The sequence below is a fragment of the Polyergus mexicanus genome, unplaced genomic scaffold (assembly GCF_030449975.1).
Source record: "Polyergus mexicanus isolate NDT 795.1 unplaced genomic scaffold, iyPolMexi1.0 SCAF_3, whole genome shotgun sequence".
NCBI classification, from domain to species: Eukaryota; Metazoa; Arthropoda; class Insecta; order Hymenoptera; family Formicidae; genus Polyergus; species Polyergus mexicanus.
The window spans coordinates 437,247-451,464 of record NW_027223323.1 but is presented as its reverse complement, the minus strand read 5'-3'; the positions used below and the strand labels follow the sequence as shown (position 1 = coordinate 451,464).

Here is a 14,218-nt window from a genome sequence, read left to right as displayed (position 1 = left end):
GCTCTGTGATTATTCTTGTTCAATTGTGAGGAATAAAGCAAAACGCATGCAAAAAACATACATGTAATTATTTTTTTATGATTCTATATATTGACAAGATCTTAAATGAATATTTCCGCTATATTTGGAAGATTGATTGTTAGGATCGTGATACGTCCAGGTGACGTGTATCGCTGAGTTAAGTCACGATCGGGGGACGATCCCTTCACGGTAATTTCTACGGAGTTTCATAAAAATCGCGGCGCCACGGTGTCGCGGTAATTTCTATGCTATTGCAGCCTGAACTCGATGAAAAAAGGAGACTGGATCGACGAAGGAGGAAGTCTCGAGGAATTTTATCCAGGCAGATGCGGTCGTGCATTTGTATCGGCTTCGCTAGTGCGTATACAAAGACCCGAAATCCCCCTTGATTTTGCAAAGTCTGAATCGATGTTAGATACGCTTCAGGGAGCATTAGGAGCCTCGAGGAATCGTCGAACGAGCGTTTCTAAGGCCAGAGAGGCCTCGGGCCGAAATCTCGTATCTTCTGTCCTCGTTACACTTTCATGATAACGATCTCCATTGTGTTTTATGTACGTTACGTTCTTTCAGTCCCGCTAAATTACCCATGTCGAATGCGTAACTCTTTCGGTACGATTCGCCGGGAGAAACATAACACACGTCTTTGTCTGAAACGGATAACATTTCGCAGAGATGATCGTTGTTATCTCTAATTTGCCGAAAGATCAATTATTTTATCATTCGAGTACTTAAACTCGATAAAATAATTTTGATGGATTCATTCAAAGAGCAATTAAATAGTTATTGTATTTGATGTGAAAACTCGCGTCACACAAGCAAGAATATCAAAGACCGTCGTTAAGAGGCATGTTCGTGTAGAGCATGAATCAGGGGGTGTACCCGATGCAATCGTGCACGCCGCGTTTCTCGCTATGGGAACAGAACGGAGGCAATCGGCGCGAAATCGATTCGATCACGAGCGCAGCCAGAGGTAGAGGCCCATCGTGATCCGCTCGATCTCACGTAAAGCGAGTCACGGATCGGCGTCTCGTCGTTTGACGTCGCCTCCGCGCGAGCGGCAACGCTCGCCGACCGGGAGAAACGAGGACAAAAGGTGCACGCTGCGAATTAATAAGCCAGCTTTAAACACAAAAGTAGCATATATATATATACACCCTCCATCCCTTCCTCGAGATATATCGAATGGGTCGTCAGGCCGTACATAATGCGGCGCAGCTGAAACTGAAGCAGGGAAATCACGTTAAAGGGAGCGTCTCTTTCTCTCTCTTTTTCATTGTCGTGGACCCAATTTTTATGGTGCGGTAGGGGGAATAGCTGACTTTTGGGGCCGAAGGGTCCCAGAAAAGGAGGCTGCTTTATTCGGGTTTATTCTGGTCGGTCGATGCGAGCTCACGCTCGGTCGGGTATTCGAGGAGGCCTACACAGTTTTCGCCTTCGTCGAATCCATCACCGCGGGACGCCCTATTACCGCCCTCCCTCGTTCTCCTTGCATTTTCGCGATTCCCTACCTCGTCTAAGTGGATTATCAGAGATATCCGTTTGATCTCTCGACCGAAAGAGCCGCGCCGGATAAACTTCGGGATGTCTTACGGATTCCTGCAGGTGTAGCGGTTAAGTCCTTCCGTTTTGTACGCCTGACAGCGTCGCGAGAAACGGGACGTGAAAAGCCTCCAAGTTTCATCCCCCGCGCGAGAAAAGCGGAACGAATCCCTAATTCCTTCATTGTTCAAAATGATAGAACATAGCGAGAGATATTGTTATTTCTTTCTCTTGCGTAGCTATTGTATTTATTCTTATTCTCATCTTCTTTGTAAAAGAATACGCGCCGAATTAATATTTTTCCGAGTAACTTTTCAACTTCAATGTCGTTTATAAAAATGTAATGGTTACTTTATACGCGATTTTGCGTTTGGATTTCATTTTAAAATCATTGTGTAATATTTTTAAAATAGCGTACTCTCTCTATAAAACATTGCTCTTATATATATATTCATATATTTTATGCAACATGTATCGATTTATGACCGATTATATCATCGCAATCGCGTCGAATAGAGATTTCAAATTTAACGCTGAAGAATCAAAATCTTACTGAAAACGTAGCGCCTAGTATCATATAAACTTCCGGCACGCGTTAAATTTTCTGCAATGAAACATCTACGCCCATTTCCTTCTTCGCGCGAGTCTCCTCTCTAATTACTTTGCCCCGCGGCTCCTGGAGCCTCGACATTTCAGCGGAATAGCAAAAAGGCAAATATCGATTTAACTCTCGTCGTGGTTACCCTCGGCATAGACGACAACAACGACACCGAGGCAAAACGACGACGACGACGAAGCGTCGGAGGAGGAAAAGTTGGACGAGCCGATCCCGTCAACCGGCAACGATGACTTCCTTCACGAGGGTTTCGATTCAATGGGGTCACGATGATCCGACAATGGAGCCGAGTTTGGCCGGGGAGAAAGAACTTTCAGAAGTGGTTTTCTTGAGGGATCTCTGGGAAATAACGAGTGACGCGGTCCGCTACCGAAACTCGAAGGATGAAAAATCGTACGATGCAGAAGAAGAGAGATCTCACGTGCGCGCGCGTGCGAATGTCAAAGCACAGGGACAGCGTGAAGCGAGAGAGAAACAAAAACCCATCGCTATCTTATTGTCATCCGCGCAGAAAAGTCGTTTCTCTCTCGCGGCACATCCGACAATGAGAGAGAGTCTATTCCGTATCTTACCCTTTTTCCACTTTTGTCTCCTCTATTTTTCTAGCTCCTTCTGTTCGCCCGTCCGTCAGGAGTCCCCCGGCGCGCAAAAAGCAGTTAAAGCGATTAAAGTCCCCGATTAAAGCTTGGCGAGAGGCGAAGCGCGATAGAAAAGCCTTCCGAGAGTTCTTTGCTCGTTCCGCCCCCCGCGTCGGCCGTTCCCTCCCCATTCGGAACTGGGATATTGCGACTCGCGGTGGAATTGCCCCGGGCAATTGCGTTGGAATCTAACTTCCATTCGGACTTATTATTTGAACAGGGGTAGCTCTCCGGCTTCCGGTTCTCTTTTTTTCCCGTGCTCCTTTCGCCGACATCACGTGATGAGGGCTCGATCGATCGATCGTGAAGCGTTTCGCGATTAAAATATTGAATCTTCGCGATTTGTTAAAGTGAAATTTGATAACATCTAAAGCGACTAAAATAAAGATTAGCGGAAATTTCAATCTTAACAATTTTCAAATGTGTGAATGAAAAATAATCGTTTATATTATTCATTATTGCACTAATCCGAATAAACGAAATATAGCCGTTATAACTTTTCACGTGTCTAAAAATAAACGATCGGTTCGTGTATAACCCGATCGAAATAGCCCGGCGTCTTCTACATTCATGTTTCTCGACATATAAGCGTAAGCGAGAAGGGTCAAGGATTAAATCTCGCGTCGCGCCTCTGCATAAAATCTCCGAACCGGAAGAGCAATTACTACTGATTGACCTCCTCGCTTCATCCTTGGTAATCGAACCGTGTAACGGGATTAATAAAGGCTCGACCGTCCATCCATAATGCTGGACAAGAGGATCGAGGGGAAGCGGGAAGGGAGCATTGGTGGCACACGCCTCTCCTAAAACCAACGAGATGGGAACTCGTATCGGGGCATTAATTGCCTCTGTGAGCGCACCACTAAATTAAGAAGCGTGCGTAATCGAGCACCCAGTCCCTGCTAACGCTCTTCGCGCACGCTAATTGTGCGTGAGACAATAGCGCGCGATCGCGCAACCCGGAATTACGCTAGTGTCGCAACTGATGGTGTTTCCTGATAAAACGTTCGCGTACGCGCGATGAACGTCCGGAAATTTGACGAGATAGAGACGACGATGCTGATTATTTTCGCGTCTCGGGGAAAAAAAAAACGAGGCGAGCCAGGTTAATCGTGAGCGAGGAAAAATTGCCATTTTCTTAAGTAGCGCCATAAAATTCTCAGACGCGGAATCACGAGATTACTACCTTTCGCGATCGAGCGAGCTAGTTAACTGTGACCCAACGCCGATCTATAATCGCCGGACGCCGGACCATTTTTTCTCCATTAATCGTCGCTGCTCCTTACTCGCGGAGGCTGTAATTGGACCGGATCACAAAGTCGATAACCCGGCGTAATTGAATCCGTAAGCAGAGTCTGTCGATCAGAGGCGCTCGAGTAAAACGATTCGCTTCGGCGAAAAGTGCGTCAACGCGCTGTCCGCACACAGAAAAGATTAAAGGGTCCTATGCGCGCGCGTACGTTCAACGATTTCATATAATCATACGTATCAGTGTTCCGTCGCAGATTTTTCTCTACGAAAATGTATAATGACAGGCGAGAGAGGGGGGTATACTCATCTATACTGCTTTGCGTTATCTATAATATTACATAGTCCGCGATAAAAATCTCAAAGTAAATATACTTTGCTATTTTTCGATTGGTTTAATTGACTGTTTCGCTTTATCTCTACGCGTTTAACTATGAGTGATAACAATGTCGTCAATTAGCCGCGGATCGGTACGTACATTCGCTCTGAGAACCGCTTTTAGTTATATTTGCAGTAAATGAAGCTAAAACGCGATTTCATCGGGAATAATTTCCATATAATTGTGTGTGTACGTCACTCCGGAAATTTTTCTCTGTACGGCGCGTAATATGTAGGACAAAGGTAAATAATAGAATTCGACCGAGATACGATCTCGCGGTATAATAAATTGTCTCGCGAAACGACGATTTCTCGTCCTCGGTATTCTCGCGAAAAAAGGGCCTGTCTGTCACACCGTCGCTCTCTCGCTCGTTCTTTCGCTGTCTTGCCTCTCGACGGCAGCGGACGCAGGATGAAAATGTTCGCCGGGATAGAATAATTCATTGTTCTATTGAAACCAGTGGTACTTCACACTTGTTTGGGAAGCGGATTCATCTGATTTGAACCATTGCGATCTTCAACGAAAGCAGAGCAAAGTGCTGTAATGATCTTTTCTGAAGTTTTTACCTTTAGATCTCTTTTGTATTTTTAAAGCATATTCGATGAAGAATCTATTGTTTTGCAAGAATCGGAAAATTTTTAATTATTTATTTATTTTTTAAAGAAATGTATTTTATGTATAGAAATAAATAAGGAACAAGATATTTTTACATAAGTTTCATACATGATCTCATGCATGTTAGCGAATTATTTATCTTATGGTCGATTTCAGCCAGTCATAATCATGTATGAAGAATCATGACTCTGATCGAGAGGGGGTCAGTTAAAAATAATTAAAAAAAAAAAAAAAAAAAAAAAATTCGGTATAGGGGATTGGTCATATAGATCTGTGGGAAAAATTGACAATGGATGATGAGCCTGGCAAAAGGGAATACGAGAATGAAATGGAATACGAAATGAAGGGAGGCTTCTTGCGTCCGTGATATCAACATCCAGGAAAAGGAGAGGTTAGTTACCATCTATCTATTCTACTTACTCTCCCTATCGCTAACCGGGTCCGTAGAGTTTTCTCTCTCGTTTCATCTAAACCATCTCCTTCTCCTCATCTGCGTGTCCAGCCCTTTGCGTCTCCCCTCCTTCTCGGACCTTCTGAGCCGGACCCCACGCGACACGCGTTGTATGTCCGGCTCGTCCCTTTGCTCTCGCTTTTTTGTATGCCCGATGAGCGGCGCATAGACAGCTGGCGGCAGAGATATAGAGGGAGAAAGAGAAGTCCTCGAAAGACACAAAGGATGTCCGCATACATTAAAGGGTAATGATCTCTCCGTGGCGGTGGTGATGGTTTAGGCTGTGGTAGCCGATTCCCCGTACGACGTTTGAAAATTCGTCCTGCCACGCGACGCCGCCGACTTTTTCCGTGGTATAATGTTTTACCTCGCGGCGGGGCGTTTAGGAACACGCCGGACAGACTTGCATGCTAATTTCACGCAGACGATAACCCGGAGAGACTTTCTCGTCCTCTTGCAGTGTCGCGAACGTGTCGAGGCAAAAGTACGCTTTATCTATTATTCCGTGGATGAGTTTGAGGGACGAGAGCGTACCCGCTTTTCCGTGCTTCTCACGAAAAGGAGGAGGGAGTTTAAGTTTCTTAAGACTTTTAAATTGGATATTCAGTATTCCGTGCCCGGCGACCACCGACGAGACGTAATAGCATTAATCCGGTATATACTGTAAACGATTGTCAACTTAATTTAGGTTTAATTAAATCGTCGCCGTTTTTATAGCGACGTTTTATTTTGGAATATAAATTTGGATTAAATTAAAGACGCTGTCGGATAAGCCGAAACTTATGAACCGTTAGTCGATATGTGCCTTAAAAGTCTTAAAACGCATCTATATGTAGCATGCTAAGAGATAATTAATTTACTTTACGTTCGATTAAATGATCGTCTCCGTTTAACAGGATGCGATGTGTGATCATAAAATTCCGATTCAATTAAATTGCAAACCTCGTTATTCCGCTGATTAAAGAATTTCAACGGGATCGAGAGGGGAACGGCTTACAGAAAAGGAATTAATGAAACGCGAAATCGTCGATATTAATTGGCAGTGATGCGAGAGATTCATTTCTTAAGATCGTTTAAAAATAATAAATATTTTTTTTATCTGTCTTAACATGTCGCGCTATTTGAATATGAAAAATGGAATATAAATAGAAACGACATTTTTTTCATTAAAACAATACTTAGCACAATTGATTTTATTAAATTATTGATTATTACATTTATTATTTTAAAAAAGCTATTTGATATATTATATATTTAACTATCAAATTAGTATTTATTAGATATGAATGTGAAAATAAAAAATGTAATTATTAAAAGACAATCAAAATATCGTGTGACATAAGAGAATATTTTCACATAGACTTAAGCATCTAATGACGATATCATGATGTAATAATAAAGCGTTTAAATCACAATCAATGCCGAAAGTATACTATACGTGCCTCAAGTGTTCTTGCGATAAAAAGGTTCTCAAGAACGCATAGACGTTAAGAAATTTTTCATAGCGCCATACGAGCACGCACGCAGAGCGTGTAGTAGTCACGAAATTGATTGAGCTTATGAGTAACGTTTAGAGACTTTTGGTGACCGATTCTATAAAGTCGCCACAGCGGAAATTATAATTCGAATACCGCGGTAGACCGCGTAAAACGCTTCTTTTTACGAAATAATTTACCGGCTGAACTCGTTAGCGTAGCATTCAGAGTGAGATGCAAAGGAGAGGACCTTGTTAGCCACGCGAGCATTCCCTTTGGTACCGATTTTTCGGCGAAAAAAGAAAGAAAGCCTTTATCCTTCCACTTATCCTTCCACTTACCCTTCCGAATGCGGTTGATGATTTGCAATTTGCATAAACCGGCTAAAATGGTCACGCGAATTGACACATTTGGAAGACTTTAATAAGTTGCGGCAAAATACCATATATATCTCGTTTTATTCGATATTCGCGCCTTGTAATTTTAAAAATTGTACTCTTACGATGATTAGCATATCTTTCGAGTATTCGCGCGTAAAATTGTGTGTGTGTGTGTGTGTGTGTGTGTGTCGATGTGTGTATCGAGGCTGATTTGCGAGTAAACTTGATATATCATTAATAAAATCGAATAGGACTTGAAAAACGAAAAATAATAATAAAATAATATTTGAAATATACGTTTCTCATTGATAATTTAAAAATATTCGCCAGCCTCGAATCGTCGAAACGGAATCTCCAAAGTATAACGGACTGGCTGGCCTACCCCTCGGCTCCGAACGTTCTTTATGGCACTGTTACAAGGGGTGAGAGGCAAAGATATAAAGGCTCGAAATATAAATATAATCGTATACGACGAAGTTTCTTCGAGTACACGTACTGTTTCAACGGATGAATCTGCGTCGTCCGTTTTCTGCAGGCCATCCATAGAGAAGGATTTCAATTTCGTTTCTCTGCCGACTTTTCATGGCTACACCGGAAAGAAAATCATGGCTAAAGACGGAAGGAAAGGGGGAAGAGAAAAGGGAGTCGCGCGGAGACGCGCTGTCGTGGATAAACGATCGAGATAATGGACTTTATGGTCCTTACGGATCCCGCGGCCGTTGCATAAATTCTACCGCCGATGATATAATGTAAAGCTAATATGTCGGTTCTTTGAACCGCATCTCGCAGTGTCTGGTACGGTTGGTAGCAGCGAATAAAAGGGGGCACGCAGGTAAGGTTGTCGGTTGGAGACACGCGGGAGAGAGCGACGGGAATAAAGGGATAAAGAGTGGAAGGAGAATGGAGGTAACAGAGGGCAAAGCAGCAGGAAAGACTACCGGAGAACGCCTGGGAATAGTAAATTTCCGTTGCGCCGTGGCATCGTTATTAGCATACAAGTATTTAGAATGAATTATGGGCCAGGTCGCTTATTCCCGAGGGTGGATATATTCGGTACGGACACTCCGGGCGTTCTTCTACGTCAGGTGTATCCCTCAGGAGGTAACATTATGTCGTCTTGCATATTTTATCTTTTCACTCTCTCGGTCTCTCTGACACGTTCCGTCGCGAAAGGGAGCAACGGGAGAAAGGGAGAAAGAGACGGAGAGGGAGCAGAAGAGGATAGGAGAAGGAGCGAGTGTGCAAACATGCGTGGGCATTTAAAACCGCGACATTATACGTGCGAGAAAAGTGCAACGTGAGTGGCTGGTCGAGAAACACGACCTCTTCCTTCTTTCTTTTCATCTGCTACGTTCTACCTGCGTTCTCTAAGCTGTTTGAAATTTATAATCAGTTTATTTAAAACGATGGATTCCGTAATTCACGTAGACGGCGTGCATTAAAGCGTAACAATGTCCGCGCGATGGCCGTTACAATCTGATCTGACAAATGGTCCAGGTCACGAAATCGTTGTTAATCGTTGCGCTCGCATTCTGATTAAACTACTTTTGCTCTCGTCTTTTCCTCCGTCCCGTTTAGGGTCTGGGTGGCTGGCGTTCTTACTTTATTAAGCGTGAGCACATTCCGAGGTCCGATGTGTCATTTGGATGCTGAAGGGCGATGTCCACGGATCGAGAGGTTGTTCGCAAGCGATTCTAAATAAGCAGCGATCATTCGATTTAGCCGAAAAATGTACCGATAGATATTTTTTGTGTCGGTTTAACAGACAAATCGCATATTTATGATATATAAATAATTAATTGTTTGTCGAACAAAAAAATGTCAACGTTTTGTAGTCAGCCTATGAATAGTATTCCTCGCTTTTATCTTATTTATTTATAAATTCTGGAAAATATATCAAGTTGTCAAAAAATAACAGTTACCCGTTCTCTTTTCTTTTCCACGGCACTGTTCCTCCTCTTTATTATTTTTTTCTTCCCTAAGATGTCTTCTTTCTGTTACGGCACATATTTTTCATTTTACTTTTCTTTTTCTTTTCTTTTTTTTGTGAAACTGGCCATACGATAGCGATATACGATCGCATGCGGCAATTAGAAAGCCATTATCTCACGGCCGTGCGCGTTCAGCCATTGTGCAACAACTACGCGTAGGGGGTGAAGAAGAGTGGTAGATTCCCACGGAGTTTCTACACCTTCCGTGTCCGGGGGTAGATAGATGTCCGGCAATCAGGTGCAGGGACCCCCAACCGCCTTTGAATCCGTCGGTCGGCAGCTGGCTGATACGTTCTCGTTGACGCGGAGCCATCATCGTGCCTACGGCCCTCCCGCTGTTTCGTTTTCGTGTTTGGACATCGACGGGGAAACGAGCTTGAGAGGAGCCACGTCCGAAACACCGGGAATGCTCTTTAGAACGAAGGGGCAAGGATTTTTTCGAAATTAACCGTGAACGACGTACGCCACGTTCCAGAGAAAAAAACGACGGACGTAAAAAACGAATGTAACGATTATGATCGTAAAATTGAAGGACTTTCATTTAATCTCAAACACTTTTCACCTTTTAGTTTCTTTAGCTGTACGTGGGAGGTATTAGAAAAAAAAAAAAAACCAAAAAAAATTTTATCTGTCGACTCTGTTTTTCAGTCACTGAAAAATATATTCTCTTTAAAAGATATTTTTTATCTCGTTATATATTTATAATAAATTTTGGTATTCTCGTACTGAGAGAAGCGCGGAGTTAATAGTAATTTATATTAGTTTCTCTACGCGGATGGAGACTCCACAACGTGTGATTGGCGTATATCATAAAATTTACACACCATTATTACTCGTAACATAATGAACGACGCAAATGCATGACAGTGTAGGAAGTTTCAATTATATAGATAGCCACGGGACGATGGAGATTTACGATGATGATGACGGTGTGTCATCGCGATTTTGCGCGACACTCGCAGCAGCAGGCGGCGATTCTGAAAATGATAGCGCTTGAAATTCATAGTGGCGGCTACATACGCGCGGTTCACCCAGCCGCGTTAAATTCGGCCGTAATAATGATTCGACGATCGTGCACGTTCATTTTCGAGGAGTTAATATTCAAAATGAACATTAACAGAGGACGCAAGCTACCGTTAATCTCCAATGGCATGTGGGACCGTTCACGGTGCGCCGGAGGTCGCTTTACTGCATTCGCGTTAATTATGCAAATGAATAATTAGCATTTCGATTATTTCGGCAACGTCACTGTCTCTACATCGCGGAAAATTTATCGCGCCGATATTAGTTTATCCTTCTACTCTCGCATGCCCGAGCCGACGGAATTTATCATCTCCATCATATCGATAACGCAAGACCAACGCAAGACCATAAGTATCGATCGTCAAACTGTCGTCCGTGAAATTAATAATAAACTAGACAATAATTTACGAGCATCATCTATCGACATCATCTTCGACCGGTTCATCAATTCCGTTGCGAAATAATCGAGAGAATCGTTGTAAAATTCACGAGACTCTTGTCTCGTAATGAAGGTATTATGAGTCGAGGTCAAATGTCGCGAGACTGTCAAGCGCGCTGTTTATGGACCGTCGACTGACGACGACACGTATGAAGGAATGGCGAGATGGAAATTGAAAGATTTTTGGGTTTTCAATCGGAGAACTTTGCGATGCCCGACGGAACGAAGGAACACGAATATTAATCGTTCGAATTTACCGTCGAAAGATTCTCGCACGAATCGAAGAGTGATCGATGCGAATCGATTCGAACTGACTGCAGAAATAAACTGTTAGCCTCCATGAATATATTCATATCCCCTTATCAATATTCAGAACCTACTTTCCTGACTACGCTTAAATCCACTAAAATCGAGCGACGTCGAACACGCTCGGTATTCGACAGAATGAGGCACGATCTTCGATTTCTCATAAAGACAGTTTATGCCTTCCCGATTCGTGTTCCCATTCCCGAAGGCGTTGAGATGTATGAACGCAATCGTTACGACGATTTTCTCTCTTTTTCTCATGTTTACTCTCTGTAAGAGAACACGCGCTCTTGATATTATGTATTTTCGCGAAAAAAATGGCCCACTCGGAACTCATCCAAATGCATTAACGATCCTACTAATTGCCAGTACAACGCACGTACAATTAATTTACTCGAACTTGGCACTGTTTCGGATAGGGATCAAAATCGGACAGAAATGAAGGATCGGAGGCTTCCTTGGACCATTTCCAATTCCGTTCGACTTCCTTCGCTCTCTTTCATCCGTCATTGCCTGTTGCGTTATTTTGCTACCTCGAAAGTACGTGGATCCGGAAATACGTGAGTCGTATTTTAAAGGTTGTGAAGATTAAAGAACTCTTGGCGAACCAGTCCACGTCTCGATCCGGAGGATTTAAGCCGGCACCAACAAATAGATTGCCGCGCTAATGGACGGGACTTCCGATTTGATATTACCTTTTCCTATCCCGTCGCTTCCAAGCAGGAAATTAGCAAGTCTTAGGAGCTCTCCCGTTAATCGTCGGGGTGATTTCTGCGGCATCGCTTTCGGACAATTTGCCGCGACGAAATTTCATTTGTCCCCTTTTCCTTCCGCATGCCAGCAGTCGTCGACGAACCCTTCGGGGGTCTCTTCTCGCTAATCCACCTTATTCACTCTTTATCTCCTTCCATTCGACTTTTCCTAACACTCGCTTTTCGTCGGAAATGGAGCTTACGGAATTAATCGGTGTTATCCCGAGTCCTTGCCCGAAATCCATGGAACGTTTCACGGTTTCATCACCTGATCATCTTCAGAATGAAGGACGAGGCGGCAATGAATGACGTCTTGGAGTCGGATTAGGAAAGAATGAACTCGTATAATATTCCGATCACAACGAAACATCTTAAACCAGTGTAGGGAAATCTTTTGATTATTTTTTCGATTCCATATCAAGACAACTTTCACGGGGCACGGGAGGAAATAATTTTTCTTTCTAAAAGAATTGTTAGAAATATTATTTTAGATAAATCTTGATCGTTTATTTTGTGTGATTGTGTGGCAATTCTATTACAAATAATTTTACTGCGGTATGTTTACTGGTAGTTTTAAGATATCTAAGTTTGTGAAACTGTTTTGAAACGAATGCACAATTAATGCATAAATTCCACAAACGGTACAACGGAAACCCACTGTTCTCCCGCTGATTCTCGATGATTTACACTCAGCAATCTCTCAGTAATTACATAGATATCGTTACAGAATTATACGCTGTTTTGAATCGTATCGATAGCGCCCGCACGGTGTTCCCTTCGACAATTTTCGCGTCGCAGCTGCGTTCTCCGTTTCATTGGACGAGCGCGCGGGTAATTAAAAAGGGTTTTACGATACTGAGAGGGATATTATGAGAGGAGAAAAAAATTATGAGCTCACCTTATCACCTCTGTATATCGCGTATCCGCTCGGATGCCCTACTATCAGCGATGATACGCGCACACACCAAAGAGCACCAAAGAAATCATCGATCACAATTGGTCTCTGATAAGATCCTCTTTCTCTCTTCGCGTGTTCCTTCACTTGATATAAATTTATTCAAAAAATTTCACTCGTACACTTCGACAGAGCGCTATTTACAAGCCCCTAAGGTTTTACACAAAATCTATTACGTACTACATGAGTGTAATAACACGAAAGTATCCATTTAGAAAAATGCAAAACGACCGGTGGCGCGTCTCGATTGCCGTGTATCACTAACTATCGCGATGGCCCGCCTTTTCTCTCACACCGGGTCCCCACGAGGTCCCCCATTGAGGAAACAACGTCCCTTCATGCGAGGCGCACGACCAGCCAGAGAGGAACGACGTACCAACTAACACCGTACCGTCACGGCGCCACGGCACTAACTGACAGGCTGACGAGAAACTCCAGTTGGTCGTCGGCGGGATCGCCGAGTAGAGGGGAAGTAAACCCGCGCGGCTCTACAGGAAAAGAGAGATGGAGAGACCCTCTCTCGTACGGTCTCGCGTCCTCGTCCGATTGCGCGCGGTCTCTTCTTCCCGCTTATGCTTTCGCCCCCCGTCACCATCTAGTGGTAGATCGACGTACCCTGGCGAGCGCGCGCCGGTTCACCACCCCTGTGGTGGACAAAGGGGTGGGAGCGAAACGAGCACGTGAGACTGGTAAAGAGCGAGGGGCGACGAACGGAGCGTACGAAAGGTAGGGGGAGAGGGAGGGAGGGAGGTCAACCAAGGCCGGTATATGGGGGCGAGGTTGCAAAATATGTTGTAGAAATGGGGTGGCGAATGAATGCGGTCGTCCCGTAGACTAGCGATTTTATTGATCTTTTTTCCACCCTTCGGATACGCGCGCGGCTCGCTTAATTAAGCGACCGAACTATAAGGTCGTATACACCTCTGGCGAAGTATTTCGTGGAAGTGAGAGGGGCGCTGGGGATTATTGAGATAACTTTTCGGAACAATTTTTAATGTATTTTCACAGAATGATTGATATATATATATGTATATATTATTGTATATACAGAGTTTGCTTTCGATCGATCAAGCTTCTGGTAGTATATTTGACTCAGAATTGATAAAAATGTATTCGACGCGCGGATACAGTTTCTGCGCATCCGTTCTGAGAGCTAGTGCGATAAATTTTTCACGAATCGATGCAAATGCGAGCGATTAATTTTATTTAGTTCGTCCATTGTACGATAACGTGGAAAATATTGATCGTTAGTGTAAACATTAATCATCGCAGTATTAAATCGATATAAATTGACGCAAATGATTAGCGGGGGTGTGAGATAATGAAAACGGATATATCGTTATTCGTTTTCTGATTGACGGAACGTTATCGGTCGATCGTAAATTTTCAG

General features: G+C 43.5%; 2 protein-coding genes across 6 annotated transcripts in view; one reads left to right on the top strand and one right to left on the bottom strand.

Moving 5' to 3' along the window:
- The window catches only part of LOC138944994 (discoidin domain-containing receptor 2), a 93,082-nt gene extending 79,857 nt beyond the window's left edge, over positions 1-13,225 (bottom strand). For all 5 annotated transcript variants that reach the window (XR_011448902.1, XM_070316135.1, XM_070316136.1 and 2 more), the window contains exon 1: positions 12,772-13,225. The gene's annotated coding sequence lies outside the window, so the exon portion shown is untranslated. The remainder of the gene's footprint in view (positions 1-12,771) is intronic.
- LOC138944875 (uncharacterized) overlaps positions 1-14,218 on the top strand; it is a 279,898-nt gene that overhangs the window by 235,862 nt on the left and 29,818 nt on the right. The window lies entirely within an intron of this gene.